This window comes from Netta rufina (genome assembly GCF_964035555.1).
Source record: "Netta rufina genome assembly, chromosome: W".
NCBI classification, from domain to species: domain Eukaryota; kingdom Metazoa; phylum Chordata; class Aves; order Anseriformes; family Anatidae; genus Netta; species Netta rufina.
Genome location: NC_140139.1, coordinates 6,322,520 through 6,346,273, shown reverse-complemented (window position 1 = coordinate 6,346,273; position 23,754 = coordinate 6,322,520). Strand labels below are relative to the sequence as shown.

At 43.9% G+C, this 23,754-nt stretch overlaps 1 protein-coding gene across 1 annotated transcript in view; it reads left to right on the top strand.

Moving 5' to 3' along the window:
• Positions 1 to 23,754, top strand: part of LOC311220829 (zinc finger SWIM domain-containing protein 6-like) — a 239,619-nt gene that overhangs the window by 23,756 nt on the left and 192,109 nt on the right. The window lies entirely within an intron of this gene.

Genomic DNA, 23,754 nt, shown 5'->3' with positions numbered 1-23,754 from the left:
GTTAGTATCAGGGAAGGCAAAATTCTCAATATATCTTCTACCTTGTTCTAATTCTTGCCAGAGCCTAGAGTACGATCCTTCTTTAGGGACAGTGTTAATTACAGTCCCTGTCTCCCTTCCTGGAGTGACTGCTGCTGCCACGGGTACAATATTAGGATTATAGGGAGCATAACTTGGCTCCTCCGAAAAAGAAATCTTATTGTTTACACATAAATTTAAAGCCTGAATTTTCATCAGACCCGTATTTTGGCCAAAATACTGCTGTTTCCTTAATTGGTTCTTTTGTCCAGACTGATTTAAAAAAAAAAAAAAAAAAAAAAAAAAGTTAAATATTGTTTTGTTTATTTGTTTGTTTACAATCCCCTCTAATTTGGGGATTATGTTTCCAATTATCATTCTTCAAGAAGAACTCTTGGTAGGTACTCCCCCAGGGATATTTCCCTGTCCGCTGTAACCCATATTTCCCATTTTTCCTAGCCCTCGTCAGTATGTTGCTACAGAAATTTCCCTTCTGCAGTGTACCACACACTAACGTTCCAATTCTGGAAAATGGGGGTGTACTGCCAAGCACTTCCCCGTGCAAGGGCTTACCATACACCAGATTTCCCAAGACTCTTCACAGAGTCTCACCCGACCCCCAAGGCAATACTTAATATTTCTTACCTTGGTCTGTGATTTAAAGATCAAAGCCGAATTTCCTTAAGTGGTATATTCTTTATTGCAGCGCTGGATGCACGGGGGATCTTTCCGCCTATCGTGCATGTTCGAAGTGACAAACTATCTCGTATTTATACAGCGAAACAATGAATATTCTATTAGCGCCTATACATATTCATTACCTAACCCCGCCTACCCTCGCTTCGTATGCTAATTAGCTTATCAGTACTTGCGCTTGCGCAAAGCCTTCCAAGAATTGTGGGCCGGGGTCTTCGGGATGTGGGCAGTGGTCTTTGGGAGGAAGGCCGTAGGTCTTCCTCGTAATGCACTTTTCACCTTTGCTAATCAGTTGTTTTCCAAGCTGTAAAAATGCTGAGTTGGCTTTCGGTTTAACTGAGGGTCGACAGATAACAGGAAGTCTCAGTTAACTTGAGTCAACTGTCTGTTATGTCTTGTTATCTCAAATCTCAGCCTAACAGTTAACAGATACCAGGATGTTTTCAAATAACAAGATGCTTAAACATTGTACCACTTGTGCCTTGCTAACTTTTAACCACAAGTTTTATTCTATCCTTAAGTGAGGTTATACAGTATCATTCCCCCCTTTTCTGGAAAATCTAGTGAATTCTTTTACTTAATACAAAAATTTTCTTCCCAGTCTTATATGTACCCCTCAATACCTTGCCATGCACAATTGTCAAGGAGGCTAACATGGACATTCGTTGTAACAATTTTCAATTCCAAACAAGTAATACAAAAGACAATATTAAACTTATACTAATATCAATTAAACAATAATTGGGTGACTCAATGTGTTCAAAATCCCAGTTGCAGTTGGTGACCATCCAAAGAGTGTATCCCACAAGTTGTGACTTGTGTCTTGTTTTTTAACTAGTTGCTTCACTAGTGTGAGGGTAGTTAATAACTTACGATACATTGTGTTGTTAGACTTGATCAGCTGGTGGGATACCACTGGTGCCAAATATAGAAAATCACACCCGACAATTCTAACAAAGTTACAAATACAAAAATTAGAACGATTTTTGCTATGGAGAGTTATATTCTCCTTATCTATTTCTACAAAATTACAAGCAGTTCTTAAACACATGCACCCTTGACCAACATATACAAGCACAGTCTTTTGACTAGTATTTGGATGAATTTCAAAGTGACAGATACCTTGCTCTGTGTCAAAACATACATCCTGAGCCTCAATTGTATTGCTTTCACAAATAAATCCTTGTTGTTCCCCGGTAACACATGATTCTAGTTTTAGACTGCCATTTCTCATTCTCCATCCGTGCCCATGTTCTATACTCCTAAGGATAGAGCACTGTCTTCTCATGGTTTAATCCTAGTGCAAGGATCGGGTGAATAACATAAACTGTGGCATTACGTATAGTAAGCACAAAGGCAGTAGCCATGTTAACAACGGGATCATAAGTACAATTTACCAGGGTCCACAAGGACTGGAACTTCTTCTCAAAAATCATTGGCATTGTCCCAAACAGCCTTTCAGACTTCAGCTGGAAAAATGCCTTCACTTCCTTCCCTAATGATCAAGGCAGCCGTTGCCTGTAACCATAACTGTGCTTGCATACAACTAAGAGCTAAGGATACATTATCTTGTGTCCACTCTTCTCCTAATTTTCGCCATTATGATGGTTTACATAAATAGTTACCATTTGTTCGCCAGATGACCATAACTGCTAACTTTCCATTAAAGTTCTTATCCTCTGTTGTTACAGCTTTAGTTCAAGGCCACCCTCCATTCTCTGTTATCACAGAGGCACCTTCTTGAATCACAATTACAACTATAAGCCATAAAAACAAAACAATTCTATGAACAAATTTTCTGCCAACCATATTACCAAATACTCCCGACCATAACGTCCTCATTTTGTTCGACTAAGCTTTAGTTTCAGTTCATCGTCACCTAGTGTTACTTTCTAAGGAGCTCCTGGAGCCTTCTTCACTCGGGAATAGTGGATCCAAGCAGCTTGTTCTCTAATCTTGATAGCAGTGTGAGTGGTCAGCAACACTTGATGTGGTCCATTCCATTTTTCCTCGAGGGGTTGTCCTGAAAAAGTCTTTATATATATATTCCCCAGGCTTAAAGGGGTGGATTGGTTGATCCAACCCTCTAGCCCTGGTCCCTAACACAAATTTATGTACTTTATTTAATTGTTTTTGAAGTTTAGTCATATAAACATATAAATATTCTGATCCCAACTGCATTAGATCCTCTCCACTAAATAGAAATTGATATGGCCTTCCATATAAGATTTCAAAACGGCTCAAATTCTCTTTTACTCTAGGTTTAACTCTGATTCTAAGTAATGCTAAAGGAAGGGATAGAAGCCATGACAAATTAGATTCTTGTCCGATTTCAGCTATTTGTTGTTTAATTAAATGGTTCATTTTTCTACCTGTCCACTTGCCTGCGGTCTATAAGGAGTATGTAGTTGCCAATCTATCTTTAAGATCTTACTTATCTGTTGTACCACTTGTGCACAAAAATGTGAACCTCTCTCAGAAGACATTGCTACTGGAATCCCGTAGTGTGGTATTATTTCGTTTAACAAGACTTCAACCACTTCTCTTGCTTTGTTTGTTCGACAAGGAAAAGCTTCGGGCCATCCTGAAAACGTGTCAGTCAGAACCAGTAAATAACAATACCCCCCTTTTCTAGGGAGTTTTGAAAAAATCAATTTACCACTGTTGTCCCAGATAATTTCCTTTACCGATTGTCGTGGTTTAACCCGGCCGGCAGCTAAACACCACGCAGCCGTTCGCTCCCCCTCCCCCTCCCTCTCTGGGATGGGGGAGAGAAATGGAAAGTGAAGCCCGTGAGTTGAGATAAAGACAGTTTAATAAGACAGGAAAATAATAATAATAATAATAATAATAACAACAACAATAACAATAACAATAATAATAATACAATGGTGATAATAGTACTACTACTACTAATATGTACAAACAAGTGATGCACAATGCAATTGCTCACCACCCGCTGACCGATGCCCAGCCTAACCCCGAGCAGTCCAGCCCCCTCCCCCCGGCTAGCCACCCCTATATATTGTTTAGCATGACGTCAGATGGTATGGAATACCCCTTTGGCTACTTTGGGTCACCTGTCCTGGGTCTGTCCCCTCCCAGCTCTTACTGCACCCCCAGCCTGCCTGTTGGCAGGACAGAGCAAAAGGCTGAGATGTCCTTGGCTTGGTATAAGCACTGCTCTGCAACAATTAAAACATCGGGGTGTTATCAGCACTCTTCTCATCCTAAGCCAAAACACAGCATTCCACCAGCTACTAGGAAGAAAATTAATTCTGTTCTAACTGAAACCAGGACATCTATTATTCCAAATTTTATTCTATTCTTAGTATTGGGGTTATTGCGTAAACAGATGCTACATTGTTGAGTTACTTGTTCTCCCCAATGTGTTTTATTGTGTTCTGTAGGAATTATGGGCCATGTCAAATTAGAGGGTATTATTACACAGTTATTTTTTAAATATACCCATCTATCTAGTTTCATTTTACCTTTCAAATCTTCAATTAATTTTAAGTCTTCTTTTGTATAATTTGGCTTTTGGTTCATGTACACAGTTTGGATTTTACTGTCTGGTATCAAAGACAATGCCTTCACCTCAATTATTTCAGCTGCCTGTTTAGCCTCCTGATCTGCCAATTGATTTCCAATTTCAAAATCGGCATTCCCCTTTTGGTGTCCCCGACAATGCATTATAGCTACCTTTTCTGGTTGTTTTACTGCCTCTAACAACCTTAAAATTTCTTCAGCATGTTTTATCTGTTTTCCCTGAGCAGTCAACAATCCACGTTCTTTCCAAATTGCTCCATGAGCATGTACCACGCCGAATGCATATTTAGAATCTGTCCAAATATTTATTTTCCTTCCTGCTGCTAGTTCCAGGGCTCGCGTAAGAGCAATTATCTCTGCTTTCTGGACGGATGTCCCAGGGGGTAATGGTTTAGACTTGATTACCTGTTGAGCAGTTGTAACAGCATATCCTGCCTTACGTTGTCCTTGTTTCACAAAGCTGCTTCCATCAGTATACCAAGATTCATCAGCATCTTCTAAAGGTTCTTCCTTAAGATTGGGTCGACTAGAATACACAGTCTTCATTGTTTCTATACAATCATGAGTTATAGGTTCATCCAGAGTTCCGCTAAGGAAAGAAGCTGGATTTACGACGTTAGTGACCACAATTTCCACATCATCTTGTTCTACTAATATTGCTTGATATTTTAAAAATCTCTGTGGTGAAAGCCAATGGTTTCCTTTTTGTTCCAAAACTGTTGAGACCGTAGGGGAGACTAACACTGTCATTTTCTGTCCCATTGTAAACTTCTGAGCTTCTTGTATATTGATAACAACAGCTGCAACAGCTCGAAGGCATCCGGGCCATCCTTTACTTACTTCATCTAATTGTTTAGAGAAGTAAGCTACTGCTCATTTATAGGGACCCAATCTTTGTGCTAGTACTCCCAAAGCTATCCCTTGTCTCTCATGAGAAAACAACCAAAAGGGTTTCGAGAGATCCGGTAATCCCAAAGCCGGAGCTTGCATCAATTCTCGTTTAAGTTGTTTAAAGGCGTTTCGTGCTTCTCCAGTCCAGACTAACTTTGACTGATTACTCTTTGTCAATTCATATAGAGGCTTTACCATTAGTCCATAATTATAAATCCAAAGGCGACACCAACCTGTCATTCCTAAAAAGGTTCGTAGCTCCTTTACCGTTTGGGGTTCTGGAGTCTGGCAAATGACTTCCTTACGTTCAGTTCCTAGTTCTCGCTGACCTCCCGAAATTCCAAATCCCAAGTAGGTCACGTGTTGTTGAGCCAGCTGGACTTTCTGTTGAGAGACTCGATATCCATTTAAACCCAGAAAATTAAGGAGACTTATAGTCCATTGAATACAACTCTCTCTAGTCTTGGTAGCTATTAAGAGATCATCTACGTATTGTAACAAAGCCCCTTCAGTGTCCGGAGGTATCCAAGTTTCAAGTTCCTTTGCTAATTGGTTTCCAAAAATAGTGGGGCTATTCTTGAATCCTTGAGGTAGCACTGTCCACGTTAGCTGTGTTGTTCTGCCTGAGTCAGGGTTTTCCCATTCAAAGGCAAATAGGTTTTGGCTTTCAGTGGCTAAAGGCAGGCAGAAGAAGGCGTCTTTTAAATCCAGTACGGTAAACCAGACTTGACTATTCCTTAATTTAGTCAGCAAAGTATAAGGGTTTGCCACTACTGGATGTATAACCTCGGTGATCTTATTTATGGCCCTCAGATCCTGAACTAGCCTATTCTTTTTCCATCTGCCTTTTTAATTGGCAATATGGGTGTACTGTATTCTGATTCGCATTCAATCAATAATCCATACTGTATAAATCTATCAATTATCTCTTTAATTCCTTTCCTATCTTCTATCCTCAAAGGATATTGCTTAACCTTAACGGGTTTCTCTCCTGGCTTTAATTTAATAATTATTGGGGTCACATTTTTAGCTCTTCCAGGGACTTCAGTGGCCCAAACTCCTGGATATACTTGATTTATGATCTCTAAGGGTATTTCACTTTTAGGGTCTGTTTATATTAGTGCCAGGCTTAACACATTTATTAGTTGTTCTTCTCCTATCCTTAATTCCATTTTCCCTTTTTCAAAGATAATTTCTGCTTCTAATTGTTCTAACAAATCTCAACCTAATAGAGATTTTGGAGATCCAGGTGGATATAAAAACCTGTGTATCCCCATTTGTTTCCTGTTATAAATGAGGTCTGAATTTTGTAATATTTATAAAACAAATATTTCTAAAAGGTATATAAAAGGCAAGTAAACAGTGCTGGGTGTGCAGGGAGTCTACGCTCCACCAACACGCACACACAAACATCAAACGTTCTAAATACATGTATACAGAACATTGCTTTACATAATAACCCGAGTATGCCTATACATACATACAATCAGGATAGGTAACAAACAATCCTTTAAGTTCCATAACTTAACAGTCCCCATTCTGCCAGCCTGTTCCTCTTCACTTCTTTTTCCTGCTTCTTTACTGATGTAACTTCATAGTGTTGCTTTTTTTTTTTTTTTTTCTCTTGAGGGCAAGCTCCCCTCTTATACCCTTCTCTCCACAGCAGTTCTTTTCAAAACAACTTTTTTATTGGTCAAACAACTTTGAACTTGAAACAACAGCAAACACCCAGAAACATCCATATCTTAACGGCTGGAGAACAAGAAACCACCTGGAGAAGAAAAAAAACCCAGACTGCATGGAGTCTCCTGAATCACCCTTCTTTGTTAATATCAGCCATTTTCTCGACACGAATTACCACTCCATATATAACATTTCCCCAACTTGTACTTCAAAGGTTCACAAAAATAAGCCTTTTCGGTTGCACCCTTTTACCCTAACATAATCATTTCGTAAAGGCATTAATGCTTGATTTAGAACTGAATACGTTGCCCCATATCAATAAGAAATTTCACTTCTGTTCCTCTCCTAACTTCATTATAACCAGTGGAGGATCCGCTAGGGTAGATTCCCCAGATCCCCGTTATTCCTGTTGAAATCAGGGGCCGATTACCCTAGGAAAATGCTAGTCAATTTGTCCTTCTGAAGCCAGGTCCAAACCGTTTTTTTTTTCCTTCCCCATTACATTTCAGAGTTGGTCCAGAAATTCCACAGGGGTTTCTTTTAGACCTCGTTGGAAGCATATTCTCAATTCCCAATTAATCCAGATTCTAGTATTTACTTAACCGTTCATAATTTTCAAGATGATTAGGGTCTTAGTGGGGGTCGGTCAGGAAAATGCAATTGTCCACAGTTCCCTGAGCGATCCTATCGGCAATCTGAGCTCACACATGAACTCAGGTTGTTTTAAGAGTTAACTGCTTTTCTGTTTCTGTGACAATTCTCTAGGACCCATCATGATCCCTTTGCCCCAGAGGGCTAACACCCAAGATTTTAAGGTCTCAGCTCCAGGCTGAGGCAGAACTGTTAACATTCCTACATCCTCTTTCCCTGCTCATTCAAATTCAAACACCTTTAACACTTGCAATAACCTTTTTAACACTTCCTTTATCTTTCTCCAGCCTGTACTTTTCTAATGCCAACATCAAAGGCTCAGTCAGGGACCAACTTAATTCCGTACCTTTTCCCTCCCAGATGCTGAAACAACATCAGTATACAACATTCCATCCTATTTTTCTTCTCAAAAACAACATTGACTGTAGCAAAGTATTATAGTTTAAAGTTCCATTAAAGGCCACTTTTTTCCACATTCCAGCTTATAAAGCAGCCACCATTGATTACAATATTTTATCAGAGTTTTCTTATTTTCACTTCCACCCGGAGCCCCCCCTATATCCTTCCAATGACTCATAATACAACCCAGCGTACTTTTCTTAGGAATTTCACTGCTTACTCACCCCCTCATTTTCCAGTTTACAATTTCAGAATACATGTATCACTTACAAAAATGCGGGCACGCAGGTATCTTTCAATAGCGATGTCACAAAACTACTATTATTACCAGGAGATATTGTCAAAGTCACAGTAACAATAATCAGAGTCAAATTCCACATGCGATAGGTCAGAAAACTGAAATATGTAACACTGTAACGATATCTTTCTTATAACAATGCCACAAAACTACTATTATCACCAGGAAAATAGCCAAAATCGCAGTAACAATAACCAGAGTTAAATACCACACTCCATGAGTCAGAAAACCAAAATAGGCAACACAATTCCAGATGGACCTTAAAGCGAGCTCTTTCCTTAAGGTCCCCAAATATACTTATGGTGCTTACCACAAAGTATATACCAAATACTGCCTTGCAGAAGATCACCTTCCGACTTAACAGACAGTTCCAGATGACCGGTCTACCAGAAAACCAAACCAGAATAAAGAATATACTCACTTACAATGATGGGGTCCTTGTCTGACTCTGCAGTGATCCAGTGAGTCGAGGAGTCCCTCCGGGAAATCCCGGGGGTACCCTAGGGAGTCCTGTTCCCAGCGGGTCCTGCGGGGACCGGCAGAGAGGTTGTCCCATCTGGGGTTTCAAATTGATTTAAAGATCAAAGCCGAATTTCCTTAAGTGGTATATTCTTTATTGCAGCGCTGGATGCACGGGGGATCTTTCCGCCTATCGTGCATGTTCGAAGTGACAAACTATCTCGTATTTATACAGCGAAACAATGAATATTCTATTAGCGCCTATACATATTCATTACCTAACCCCGCCTACTCTCGCTTCGTATGCTAATTAGCTTATCAGTACTTGCGCTTGCGCAAAGCCTTCCAAGAATTGTGGGCCGGGGTCTTCGGGATGTGGGCAGTGGTCTTTGGGAGGAAGGCCGTAGGTCTTCCTCGTAATGCACTTTTCACCTTTGCTAATCAGTTGTTTTCCAAGCTGTAAAAATGCTGAGTTGGCTTTCGGTTTAACTGAGGGTCGGCAGATAACAGGAAGTCTCAGTTAACAAGACATAACAGACAGTTGACTCAAGTTGGAACTAGTAGATGCCCTCTCTCCTGCTTGTGTGGCGCCTGCCATTGCAATCGCGAATAAATTACTACTTCACTGAGATCCTCGCCTGAGCCTAAGTTATTGGCTACAGAGTGTTTCTCACAATTTGGGGGCTCGTCCGGGATCCAGTCACCTACTGGGGAGCCCCACCGCCGCAGCAGCAGGAAGGCATGCCCCGCTGATTTCAATTAGGTCAATTAGGACAAACAAGTAACTCAGTAAAGTTTACCTGTATACTTTGGAAAGGTCAAACCCCCGGCTCCCGTCCCCCTCTAGATGGGTTACAGAAGACCTTTTTATTTACCTTTTGACATATGGTACATCCTCTACATATGTGCTTCCCTAAAGTGTATATTCCTACACAGACATACTTTCTTAGCACAATATCACACATTGCTTGCACCTCCCAATGACTCTTTTGATGTAAAACAGTTAATATTTGCCTCATTATCACTTTATTCAGCATTTCTCTCCCATCAGGGAGTATCCGTTTTCCTTCAGACTTCATGGCTCCTGATTCCTTAAAAAAATCTTCCTTTTAAAACTTTTTAGTTCTTTCTTAATTTTCAGCAATTCCCTGAATCCTCTCTGGATTTATTCTTCATTTTCCCTCAGACATTAGATGCCTTAAATACCTGACTTCTCTTTCTCCATATTGTAACTTTTTTTTTTTTTTTAATACTCTCAAGCCCTGCTTTCCCAGAAAGTTGAATAGCTTGTTAGTAGCTTTCTTCACAACTCTTTTCTCCTGTCCTGACAATAGAAAATGATCCACATATTTGTAACATTAATACCTCCTTGGGAGGTTGTAATTGCTCCAAAATCTTTTTTAGAACTTACCCAAATAGATAGGTGGCCCTGTAAACCCCTGAGGTAAAATTGTCCACCTATATTGTTGCTTCCGCCCCCATTTCAGGGTCTTTCCAGTCAGAGGTGAATATACGTTTGCTCTCAGGGCCTGAGAGCACTCCATTAATTACACTGTTATTCCAGTCTAATAATTTACTAGTTGAATGCCCAATTTAATCATCAAATCCCTTCCCAACAAGTTAGTCTCTGCCTTGGATACATACAATAATTGCCCAGCGATCATTTTATTCCCTAGTCTTAGCTTGGTATCCCCCAAAACTGGCACTGTTATCCCAGCCCCTTCTACCCCCATCACTTTTTAGGGTTTCAGTAGTTAATTTAATCCCTGATACTTTACAAGTCAGTAATGACCTAGCTACCCCAGTGTATTGGGTTTGATGGCAAGGTTTGGGGGCTGTGAGTGGGGGGGTGGGAAACTGCAGTGGCAGCCCTCGTGAGAAAAACCCAGAAGCCTCCCCGTGGCAGATAAGGGACAATTTTGACAGAGTGACGCGCTGGGTGGATGAGGGAAAGGCTGTGGATGTGGTCTACCTTGACTTCAGCAAGGCTTTTGACACCGTCTCCCACAGCATTCTCCTCAAGAAACTGTCTGCTCTTGGCTTGGACTGGCGCACGCTTCGTTGGGTTAGAAACTGGCTGGATAGCCGGGCCCAAAGAGTCGTGGTGAATGGAGCCAAGTCCAGTTGGAGGCCAGTCACTAGTGGCGTCCCCCAGGGCTCGGTGCTGGGGCCGGTCCTCTTTAATATCTTCATCGATGATCTGGACGAGGGCATCGAGTGCACCCTCAGTAAGTTCGCAGATGACACCAAGTTAGGTGCGTGTGTCGATCTGCTCGAGGGTAGGAAAGCCCTGCAGGAGGATCTGGATAGGCTGCACCGATGGGCTGAGGTCAACTGCATGAAGTTCAACAAGGCCAAGTGCCGGGTCCTGCACCTGGGGCGCAATAACCCCAAGCAGAGCTACAGACTGGGAGAGGAATGGTTGGAGAGCTGCCAGGCAGAGAAGGACCTGGGAGTGATGGTGGATAGTCAGCTGAATATGAGCCAGCAGTGTGCTCAGGTGGCCAAGAAGGCCAACGGCATCCTGGCTTGTATCAGGAACAGCGTGACCAGCAGGGCGAGGGAGGTGATCGTCCCCCTGTACTCAGCTCTGGTGAGGCCGCACCTCGAGTACTGTGTTCAGTTTTGGGCCCCTCGCTACAAGAAGGACATCGAGGTGCTTGAGCGGGTGCAGAGAAGGGCGACGAAGCTGGTGAGGGGCCTGGAGAACAAGTCCTACGAGGAGCGGCTGAGGGAGCTGGGCTTGTTCAGCCTGGAGAAGAGGAGGCTCAGGGGTGACCTTATCGCTCTCTATAGGTACCTCAAGGGAGGCTGTAGCGAGGTGGGGGTTGGCCTGTTCTCCCACGTGCCTGGTGACAGGACGAGGGGGAATGGGCTTAAGTTGAGCCAGGGGAGTTTTAGGTTAGATGTTAGGAAGAATTTCTTCACTGAAAGGGTTGTTAGACATTGGAACAGGCTGCCCAGGGAAGTGGTGGAGTCACCATCCCTGGAAGTCTTCAAAAGACGTTTAGATGTAGAGCTTAGGGATATGGTTTAGTGGAGGGCTGTTAGCGTTAGGTTGGAGGTTGGACTCGATGACCTTGAGGTCTCTTCCAACCTAGAAATTCTGTGATTCTGTAATTTCATCTGGCCCCAAAGGGGCCCACTGCTGCCCAGAGCCAAGCCATGAGCAACACAGTCCGTGCCTCTGTGAGAGCACATCCACGAAAACAAACAAACAAAGAAACAAACAAAAACCTGCTGCTCAACAGCAGTTGGGAGAGGGAGAAACCCCCCCGCAGACACCAAAGTCAGTGCAGAAGGAGGGGGAGGAGGCGCTCCAGGCGCTGGAGCCGAGGCCGCTGGTGGAGCAGTCTGTTCCCCCCTCCCCGATGCTTGGGAAACTGACCAAACACCACAGCAAATATGCAAATATACCAAAACTTCTAGACTGTTACTTAGATAATGCCTACATCCTCTTTCCCTGCTCATTCAACTTCAAACAGCTCTGTTGAATATTACATGCCACACCTTTAACACCTTCAGCAACCCTTTTAACACTTCCTTCATCTTTCTCCAGACTGTACTTTTCTAATACCAGCACCAAAGGCTCAGTCAGGGTCCAACTTAATTCCATACCTTTTCCCTCCAAGATACTGAAACAACATATCAATATAGCATATTTCATCCCATTTTCCTTTCCTCCTTCTTCCACTCCAGATATTCCTATTCGAAGTGGCCAGCCTGGCCACACTTAAAACATCTTATCAAAGCCTGTCTCTGCTAGGACTCGGGCCACAACACAGGCAGCCTTCTTTGCCTGCCATTCCTTCATCTCTCTTCCTCTCCTTTCCATCCTGGCCCTGACTCCCCCTGAAGATTTTCTTCATCTTTCTACAGCCCTCTGCCTCACTACCCGCTGCACTGTCAATACCATTAGTTTCGATCTCTTTTTTTTTTTTTTTTTTTTTTCCCTTCATATCTCCCCTCCAGACACACACCTCCAGGGCCTCCCGCAGGAGGGTCCCCCAGTGACTGTTCACTACATCCCCCCACCTTCTGAAGCATTTTCTGCATATTTTGCAAGGCTTTAATCACACAATGAACTTTCAAGAGCCCTTGGGATACTGGGTCATCAGGTCTCATCCCCAAGTACTTTCTCATTCTGACCCCAAGTCTCTCATATGATTTCTGTGTTGCACACTATTATTATTCCAGCCAGGATTGGCAAGTGGGTATTTCTGCCCTGCCGGTATTACCCCTGGTCCTGGAGGATGAGCTCTTTCCCATTCTTGTCTAGCAGCTCTCCTCCTGATCATTCCCATTTCTTTCCCTGTAAACAACATACTTATAGACATAATTCCCTCCCCCAAGAGTATAAATCAGGTCGTAGGAACTGGTCTAATTGTTCAACTAGGCTGTTGGGGTCCTCGAATAAAGAATTCCTCTCCTTCTTAAAAGTCCTAACCTCTCTGCTGGTAAGGAGGAGGGGGTAGTTCACCTAAGAGGATACACAGTTAGTGTTAGTACTGTTAGTATCAGGGAAGGCAAAATTCTCAATATATCTTCTACCTTGTTCTAATTCTTGCCAGAGCCTAGAGTACGATCCTTCTTTAGGGACAGTGTTAATTACAGTCCCTGTCTCCCTTCCTGGAGTGACTGCTGCTGCCACGGGTACAATATTAGGATTATAGGGAGCATAACTTGGCTCCTCCGAAAAAGAAATCTTATTGTTTACACATAAATTTAAAGCCTGAATTTTCATCAGACCCGTATTTTGGCCAAAATACTGCTGTTTCCTTAATTGGTTCTTTTGTCCAGACTGATACACAATATTTAACCTTTTTTTTTTTTTTTTTTTTTTTTTTTTACAATCTCCTCTAATATGGGGATTATGTTTCCATTATGTTTCCAATTTCTTATCATTCTTCAGGAAGAACTGTTGGTAGGCACTCCCCCAGGGATATCTCCCTGTCCGCTGTAACTCATATTTTCCCATTTTTCCTAACCCTCGCCAGTATGTGCTACAGAATTTTCCCTTCTGCAGTGTACCACACACCAACGTACTGAAAGATGGGGGTGTACCGCCAAGCACTTCCCTGTGCCAGCGTTACCGCACACCTGAGTTTACCAGATTCCCTGGTGTACTTCCAAGCACTTCCCCGTGCAAGGATTACCGTACACCAGATTCCCCTGGTGTAGTGCCAGCACTTCCCCGTGCAAGGGCTTACCATACACCAGATCACCCGACCCCCAAGGCAATACTTAATATTTCTTACCTTGGTCTGTGCACAGAGTTACCGGATCGATTCTTAAAAACCCGGAGTGCCTACCTTCTTCCTTTCCCCACTACTTCACGGATCCTGCCTCTTTAACCAGTCTCGGGCCCTCTGTCAGCTTTCCGCAGAACCGCCACCGTCGATGCACAGGACCGCTGAAATCAGCGGGGCATGCCTTCCTGCTGCTGCGGCGGTGGGGCTCCCCAGTAGGTGACTGGATCCCGGACGAGACCCCAAATTGTGAGAAACACTCTGTAGCCAATAACTTAGGCTCAGGCGAGGATCTCAGTGAAGTAGTAATTTATTCGCGATTGCAATGGCGGGCACCCCACAAGCAGGAGAGAGCGCATCTACTAGTTCCAAAACACAGTTTATATACCTTTTGATGGCAGGACCCTCCCCTCTTTCCCCACTGAGTGGGTAATCCAGATTCACAATCTATCTGATGCTTCACAAACAATGCATGGCCTTCAGTCGCCGGCCTGTTAAATTTCAAATTTCTTTTGACATTTTTACTGCTTGAAGTGGTAATGTTTCTTCACTTATCTGACTTGACTTGACACCATGATTTTCACCTAATTGTCCTAAGGAGTCTGATTGTCTGCATTTTACAAGGTCGCCTGCTAAACTTTCTTATCACTGTAAGCATATCTCAGTACCACATTCCCTCCTTCTAAACAATGTAACTCTGCAAAAACAACATGTCTATTCCCACAGGTGTAAAGCTTTACTGCAAGGGTTAAAGCAGGCCTTAGAGATTGAGTGGGATTTTCACAGCCCCTGGCACCCCTCCTCTTCTGGGAAGGTGGAGCGAATGAACCAGACATTAAAGAAGCAATTAACTAAATTAGTGTTAGAAACCCAACTTTCTTGGGTAAAATGCTTACTCCTACAGGTTCAAACAGCACCAAGAAAGGATATAGGAATTTCACCATATGAGGTGCTGTTCAGATTGCCCTATCTGGGCAGAAGGGATGAGATACCACAATTCAGAACAAGAGAGTTTTCTTAAGAACTGTATTCTGGGGTTGTCCTCTTCTTTGTCATCTCTCAGGACCTGTGGGTTGTCGGCTCAAACCCCACCTTTGGAATTCCCCATTCACCACCATCACCCAGGAAACCGGGTCCTGATTCAGACCTGAAAAGAATCAAAACCTCGGTCTAAATGGGAAGGACAACTACTAACCACTGAAACAGCTGTAAGAACTGCGGAAAAAGGTTGGACTCACTATACTCGAGTGAAAGCATCTACCGACCCTAGTACCTGGGAAGCTGTTCCTACAGAAGACTTGTTGGAAGTTGAAATCAAGGAGAAAAATCTCATAGTGGACTCTGAGCAGGATAAGAGCTTACAATTGTAAACTAACCTTTTATTTTCACAGGTTACTAACGAGTGTGACTTGTGATTGAGAGAAAGGACAGACCTATAGCGAATTGCAGTGCTCCCAAGGGGGGGGGTTGTTATAGTAGTAGTGTACATCTTATTATTTGTATTGATAATTATTTGGAAACCTGAGGTTTAAAAATAATGACAGGGAAAAATCAACTATTAATTTTGTTTCTAGTGATTGTAGGCCTCAGAGAAGGCCTTGGTCAATTGGCAACTTGGAAAAGGCATGACCAGATAATAGCAAAGACGGGATACCCCATCAAAATATGGGTGACTGTGACAGAGGGTTATGTATCACAATCCGTCACGTTTGATGTTTGTGAGGTGTTAGCTTGTGGAGATTTAAATGCCCAACGACAACTGAGCAGAGAGAACAAATAACTGGGAGAGACCCAACAGCCAGATTGAGAATAGCTGTATGGAAACAATCCTCTATTGCCATCAGAGAAAGGGAGAAACTCAAGGAGAAAACAGGAGAGAAAACAGGAGGCCCTCTGAAATGTGGCAGTTCAAACATTTGAGATTCAACGCAGGGTATGTGTTGCAGGAAGCACGGCCGAAAGCACGACAGACACCAGTAGAGTCAGATCATGCTCCATTTTATTGCCCAAATAGCCTAACTTTTATAGCGAACTTAACAGGGGCGGACAGTGTTTCACACAAGATTATTGGTCAAAAGCACTCAGACAAACAGCTACAAGAAAACAACCCCACCTGCAAGAAAACAACCCCCTTGTGATTAGCAGTCACATAGACCTTGTCCTTGAAGCCCGCTACTGGTAACAATATTTTTCTGAATTCCTCAATTGGGCGATGTGGGAACACTGTCATGGGAACTTCTCATAGTCGTCCTGGTAGCTTGGTTTGCTTAGCAAGCCATGGGATTTTTGCTGTTTCAAGAAATCCCTCAACAGGGTATGGGGATGCGAATGCCTGGATAGAATGGGTCAAATATACCGCCCAGAGTCTCAACCGTAGCTACTGCTATGCTTGTGCCTCGGGATGACCGATTGCCCAGATAGGGCCCTTCCCATGGGGGTGGACCAAAGACTCCCAAGGGATGCGATGTATGATTGCATTGTACCAAGAAAAGACTGCCTGGGGGAATGAGGCCTGTAAGTTTCTCTTTGCTGTTCCTTGCATGATAGCAATATCGCGGTCCCCCTGCATTCTCTACAGCTATAGGTAACCATACAGCTTGCCTCTCATGGCAGGGTGTGAGTGCTACCTGGCATCTGGGAGAATTTGCCTTGTGCTACCAAGGACTTGATGGGAAACTGCTCAAGACTAGAGATCCCCAGGGCAGATCTCTGGTGGTACGGTGGAGGGAAGATCTTACGGTCCACCCTACCATATAACTGGGGAGGCACTTGTGCACTTGTTCAATTAGCTATACCCTTCACCCTGGCATTTGAAAGAGAAACATCACAAATACCCAGAAGAAGTAAAAGAGGCTTAGGAATATCATTTGATGATAGAGTATACATAGATTCTATTGGGGTACCTAGAGGAGTTCCGGATGAACATAAAGCCAGAAATGAAATTGCTGCAGGGTTTGAGTCACTGTTCTGATGGGTAACAATCAATAAAAATGTGGATTGGATTAATTATATCTATTATGATCAGCAGAGATTGATCAATTATATCAGGGATGCGATGAGAGGAATCGCTGAACAACTAGATGCCACCAGCAAAGTGGCTTGGGAACACAGAACGTCATTAGATATGATGCTCACGGAGGAAGGAGGGGTGTGTGTGTGTGTGATACTGAACAACCATTGTTGCACTCTTATACCCAACAATACTGTCCCAGATGGCTCAGTAACTAGAGCATTGCAAGGGCTTACCACCCTTGCCAGTGAATTGGCAGAAAAAGTAGGCATATTTACATCCTTGATCGTAGTTATAGGAGTTTTGACAGCCATTGGTTGCTGCATTATCCCCTGTGTAAGAGGACTAGTACAGTGGTTAACTGAAACCACACTATTGAAACGAATGACCTTGGAGCCACCACCTTACTCAGATAAGGTGATAATGAGGAGATGGAAAGCAAAGAAAATGAAGAAGAAGAAATCTACCAAATTACACCTTAGAGAAAGGTTTTGCAAAAATCAACAGTTTATAAAAAAAGAAAAGGGGGGAATTGTAGGAATATAAATGTTGTTTTTGCAGAGTTACATTGTTTAGAAGGAGGGAATGTGGTACTGAGATATGCTTACAGTGATAAAAAAGCTTAGCAGGTGACCTTGTAAAATGCAGACAACCAGACTCCTTAGGACAATTAGGTGAAAATCACAGTGTCAAGTCAGATAAGTGAAGAAACATTACCACTTCAAGCAGTAAAAATGTCAAAAGAAATTTGAAATTTAACAGGCCGGCAACTGAAGGCCATGCATTGTTTGTGAAGCATCAGATAGATTGTGAACCTGGATTACCCACTCAGTGGGGAAATAGGGGAGGGTCTGTGAGAAACACTCTGTAGCCAATAACTTAGGCTCAGGCGAGGATCTCAGTGAAGTAGTAATTTATTCGCGATTGCAATGGCGGGCGCCACACAAGCAGGAGAGAGTGCATCTACTAGTTCCAAAACACAGTTTATATACCTTTTGATGACAGGACCCTCCCCTGTTTCTCACAGTACTCTCTTTACTGTACTCTCACAGTAAAGAAGTTTTTCCTCATATTCAGATGGAACTTCCCATCTTTTAATTTTTTGCCTGTTGCCTCTTATCCTGTCCCTGAGCACCACTGAAAAGAGTCTGGCCCCATCCTCTTGACACCCTCCCTTCAGATATTTGTAAACATTAAGATCTCCTCTTAGCCTTCACTTCATGCTAGAAAGGCCCAGCTCTCTTAGCCTTTGTGAATACAGTGACTTTAACCACTCAAAATAGAAGGGATGCAAGACATGAACTCCTGATGGCTCTTGAACAGGAGACGTTTATTGCCCTTTTTCACTACTACATATACTTTCCCCATAACCCCACGTGCTGTCCACGTTCCCGAATCTGTCATACAATTGGTTAGAGACCCTCAGACACATGCCTTGAGCCAGCCAGCAATTGGCCACTGCCCAAAGCTCATCTTTAACACTGTAGCCAATTTACTTTATCTCAACCTTGCTCAAGTTTTTGTTTCTACCGCTCGTTTCCTCATTATCTCTAATTCAGGGACGTCTGAAACAGCGAGAAGCCACCTGTAAATTCCTTTCCCACAATTCCTCCTTTTTTTTTTTCAGCCAACCAAACGCTTTCTGTAGATTTTTCTGTCAATCATCACAAACATTGCAATAAGCAAGGTACAATAAGCAACAGGGTGAGAATCGCATGCAGAATTACGATTGTAAAGTAGTGTGCCTACTAGAATCTACATCAGTCAACAAGCCAGTATGCACTAAGGACGTTGCTTCGTAGCGATGCTGCTTCTCACTCACACAGCACAATCATGCAAAGAGGCCTCTTGCACTTCTCATTCATACCACAAGAAAATATCACTTAAAATTACTTGTCCGCGGCTTCAGGAGGTCCTTGTCTACTCCCACGGTGAGCGGCTGAGAGTGGAGACCCCTCCGAGGAAAATGCTTGGGGTGCACCTAGGGGCGTCTGCTCCACAGTTGATCCCACAGCCGAGCAGAGCAGGTCCTGGCACAAGGAATGATGCTATTATAGTTTTGTATAATTACACCAAAGAGATGCATTGCAATTAGGAGCAAGCGTGGCGTTGACCATTTGTTTCATGATTTGTTTTTTGCCTGAGGAATTAAACCTTACACATGCTGTTGCTGTTACACATCCCAGGATATCTAATTCCTGCGTCTCTAGGGGCGCTTGCGGCAAGTAGACAGTCCAGTCTTTGTTATCTGCCAGGTTCCCCACCAGACATATCGTAAACGGGTCATTAGCGCTACCCAGGGACAGGCATATCAGCGCTACCCAGGGACAGGCATATCGCTTCTTGTCCTGTCATGTTGGCGAGGGTGACCCAGATGTTGTGGCATGGTTGGATGGAGACCCAGGGCTGGCAATAACCGATGACAGCGGCGATTGTGAGGAGGAGGCCAACCACGCCTTACCCCCCTTGCTGGTACCCATCTTGGTCCGTGACCTGAGGAGACACAAGCATACCCTCGACCCCAAGTTATTAGAGGCTGGGGTCACTCCCAAAGACCTGTATTTATTTTTTTTGCCATCACTAAGGCCTGCTCTGATTGTGGCACCTGTGACAGCATGGAATTCATACTTCTGTAATGTTGTACTATGGGCGGTACCTCTTCATGAGGAAAAGGTAATGATAGGTGATTCATTATGTAAAGTGCCTTTCCCAACCTGTTCTGTGGTGTTTCCTGGGTGTCTTCTCCTTTTTGTTTATTTAGCAGTGCTTTCAAGGTGCGATGTGTGTGCTCAACAATGGCTTGACCCGTGGGGGAATGAGGAATACCTGTGATGTGTCAGATACCCCAAGTTTGAAAAAAGGTTTGAAGGGAGTGACTAGTATAGGTGGGGCCACTGTCAGTTTTTATTTCCTTTGGGGTGCCTAGCACTGCGAAAGCGACACGGAAGCGAGCCTGGACATGGCGACTAGTTTCACCTGCCGCAACTGTCACCCAAATGGCATGAGAGAAAGTATCTACTGATATGTGAACATATTTCAAGCAACCAAATTGTGGAATATGCGTAATGTCGGTCTGCCATAAGTGTAAGGACTGTAGACCTCTATGGTTTACCATTAAAGATGGAGTCGAAACATGTTGTTGACAGTCAGGACATGTTTGGACAATCAATTTGGCGTTAGTGATTGATATAGCGAATTGTTTCGCCAAGACTTTGGCAGATTGATGGAAAAAGGCATGGGATAACCGTGCTTGCTCCAGCACCTCAGGCACCAGGGCAGTCAGGGTCATATTAGTTAGCTGGTCAGCGCGTGCGTTACCCTCTGCAAAAATACCGGGTAACATGGTGTGTCTTCACATGTGACTAATACAATACGGGTGCACTCGCTGCTCTACCAAAAATAACAACTCTTTAAATTTTAGAAACCAGTTTTCCTTTGGGATATGTCTCAAATGTGCCCTCTCAATGCGCTGAGCGACACCTACAGCATACTGCGAGTCCAATATAATATTCAAAGGTTTTTCTTTTTTTTCTTTTTCCTTTTTCCTTTTTTTTTTTTTTCCTTTTTTCCCTTTTTTCCTTGTTTTCTTTTTTTTGGGTCTTTTTTCTTCTCTTTTTTCTTTTTTCTTTTTTTCTTTTTTTCTTGTTTTCTCTTTTTTTTTTCTTTATTTATTTAACACATTTTTATTGAGAGTGCAGCACAGATACTTTCCCTGAAACAATTACATCAAAACATTTATGAACATAAATTGTCAAAAATATGCTAACAAATTTACTTAAGTACATACATTTAAAAAAAATCTGAAAAACAAATATTTAACAGTGTAAGACACATTCACAATGTAATTTCTCCATCATTTATGGTTTTTATCTCTAACAGAAGAGGACACAAGTCTGAAAATTTGCATATATTAAGCTATCACAGAGCATAGAAAATATATGAAAATATCTACTAGCATTTGGCACAATGCAAATATTCTACGCCAAGGGAGAGAGAAACAGTGTAATCTTTTGAGCTACACAGATTGTTATTCACGTGAATTGTGATGTTACAACAGCAACTCTTGTTTTAGCTGGAAAAACCCAAAGGTGATGAGCAGGGGACACGGTGGTTTGTGAGAAAGAATGTTTAGGTACTTAACTGTCTAATTTAGCTGGATAAGGAACAATGTAATGTTTTCCTGTTGTTAAATATTGCCATCTGTATCGCTGGCACATAAATTATTCGTACTGGAGCAAACAATTTGTGAATAGCATATGCCAATGCAAATGTGCCTGTACCAGCAGCCCTTTTAGATTGCAGTGATTTATGGTTTAGTGGAGTACTTCTTAGTGTTAGGTCAGAGGTTGGACTAGGTGATCTTGGAGGTCCCTTCCAACCTAGATGATTCTGTGATTCACTGAAACCAAGTTTGAAGAGAACTGCAGTCATATCCACGCCACTTGACACAGCCAGGTAGGAAATTCCTAGAGATACTGATGAATCACAGAATCACAGAATCACAGAATTTCTAGGTTGGAAGAGACCTCAAGATCATCGAGTCCAACCTCTGACCTAACGCTAACAGTCCCCACTAAACCATATCCCTAAGCTCTACATCTAAACGTCTTTTAAAGACTTCCAGGGATGGTGACTCCACCACTTCCCTGGGCAGCCTGTTCCAATGCCTCACAACCCTTTCAGTAAAGAAGTTCTTCCTAACATCCAACCTAAAACTCCCCTGGTGCAACTTAAGCCCGTTCCCCCTCGTCCTGTCACCAGGCACGTGGGAGAACAGGCCAACCCCCACCTCGCTACAGCCTCCCTTGAGGTACCTATAGAGAGCGATAAGGTCGCCCCTGAGCCTCCTCTTCTCCAGGCTGAACAAGCCCAGCTCCCTCAGCCGCTCCTCGTAGGACTTGTTCTCCAGGCCCCTCACCAGCTTCGTCGCCCTTCTCTGCACCCGCTCAAGCACCTTGATGTCCTTCTTGTAGCGAGGGGCCCAAAACTGAACACAGTACTCGAGGTGCGGCCTCACCAGAGCTGAGTACAGGAGGACAATCACCTCCCTAGCCCTGCTGGCCACACTGTTTCTGATACAAGCCAGGATGCCGTTGGCCTTCTTGGCCACCTGAGCACACTGCTGGCTCATATTCAGCTGACTATCCACCATCACTCCCAGGTCCTTCTCTGCCTGGCAGCTCTCCAACCATTCCTCTCCCAGCCTGTAGCTCTGCTTGGGGTTATTGCACCCCAGGTGCAGGACCCGGCACTTGGCCTTGTTGAACTTCATACAGTTGACCTCAGCCCATCGGTGCAGCCTATCCAGATCCTCCTGCAGAGCTTTCCTACCCTCGAGCAGATCGACACACGCGCATAGCTTGGTGTCATCTGCAAACTTACTGAGGGTGCACTCAATGCCCTTGTCCAGATCATTGATGAAGATATTAAAGAGGACCGGCCCCAGCACCGAGCCCTGGGGGACGCCACTAGTGACTGGCCTCCAACTGGACTTGACTCCATTCACCACGACTCTTTGGGCCTGGCTATCCAGCCAGTTTCTAACCCAACGAAGCGTGCGCCAGTCCAAGCCAAGAGCAGCCAGTTTCTTGAGGAGAATGCTGTGGGAGACGGTGTCAAAAGCCTTGCTGAAGTCAAGGTAGACCACATCCACAGCCTTTCCCTCGTCCACCCAGCGCGTCACTTTGTCATAGAAGGAGATCAGGTTCGTCAAGCAGGATCTGCCTTTCATAAACCCATGCTGACTGGGCCTGATCACCTGCTTGCCCTGCAAGTGCTGCGTGATGACTCTCAGGAGGATCTGCTCCATGAGCTTCCCTGGCACTGAGGTCAAACTGACAGGCCTGTAGTTTCCCGGGTCAGTCCTCCGGCCGTTCTTGTAGATGGGCGTCATGTTTGCTAGCCGCCAGTCAACTGGGATCTCCCCCGATCACCAGGACTGCTGATAAATGATGGACAGTGGCTTGGTCAGCTCCTCTGCCAGTTCTCTCAGTACCCTTGGGTGGATCCCATCCGGCCCCATCGACTTGTGCACATCTAAGTGCCGTAGCAGGTCACCAACCAGTTCTTCATGGATAGTGAGGGCCACATCCTGCTCCCCATCCCCTTCCGCCAGCTCAGGGTACTGGGTATCCAGAGAACAACCGGTATTGCTGCTAAAGACTGAGGCAAAGAAGGCATTGTGCACCTCCGCCTTTTCCTCATCTCTTGTAACTAATTTTCCATCTCCATCCAGTAAAGGATGGAGATTCTCCTTAGTCCTCCTTTTTGTGTTGATGTATTTATAGAAACGTTTTTTGTTATCTTTAACGGCAGTAGCCAGATTGAGCTCCAGATGAGCTTTGGCCTTCCTAATTTTGTCCCTGCACAGCCTCGCAACATCCTTATAGTCCTCCCTAGTGGCCTGCCCACTTTTCCAAAGATTATAAACCCTCTTTTTTCTCCTAAGATCAAGCCACAATTCTCTGTTGAGCCAGGCTGGTCTTCTTCCCCGCCAGCTCGTCTTTGGGCACGTGGGGACAGACCGTTCCTGCGCCATTAAGATTTCCCTCTTGAAGAGCGCCCAGCCTTCCTGGACTCCTCTGCCCTTCAGAACCGCCTCCCAAGGGACTCTACCAACCAGTGTCCTGAGCAGCTCAAAGTCAGCCCTCCGAAAGTCCAATACAGCGGTTTTACTGGTCCCCTTCCTGGCCTCGCCAAGAATAGTGAACTCCACCATTTCGTGGTCACTCTGCCCAAGACAGCTCCTGACAATCACATCCTCCACCCGTCCTTCTCTGTTTGTGAAGAGAAGGTCTAGCGGGGCACCACCCCTGGTAGGTTCACTAACCAGCTGCGTCAGGAAGCTATCT